This window comes from Odontomachus brunneus, unplaced genomic scaffold (genome assembly GCF_010583005.1).
Source record: "Odontomachus brunneus isolate Ranch 3 - 2012 unplaced genomic scaffold, Obru_v1 Obru_scaffold_032, whole genome shotgun sequence".
NCBI lineage: Eukaryota > Metazoa > Arthropoda > Insecta > Hymenoptera > Formicidae > Odontomachus > Odontomachus brunneus.
The window spans coordinates 1,187,092-1,187,478 of record NW_022639482.1 but is presented as its reverse complement, the minus strand read 5'-3'; positions in this window follow the sequence as shown (position 1 = coordinate 1,187,478).

Below are 387 nucleotides of genomic sequence, written 5' to 3'. Positions count from 1 at the left end.
TTGGTAAATATTCATAAAATATTCAAATAAATCTTATAAATATTTTGTAAATATTTTACAAATATTTTGTGCTGTCTGGGTTAATGGATGAAAAAGATAGAGAAATAGTAGTAATTGATGTAATATGTTCAATAAATGTACAAAAATGTATATTAAATATAGTCGAAATATTACAATCAACGAAGAAAGAAATAACTGCTATATAACATAGAAGTAACAAAAATACGTGTTACGTCTATGTTATATAAGAGTAATATTTTGTGTTTGCTGGGATAATTGTAGTAAAAAATATGGAAAAATTAATTTATTAATGAGTTGTAGATACTGCAAATGTGGGAGCTATTGGAGGTTTGTTTTAATAACATCATCTGAAATTAATTCTGAAGA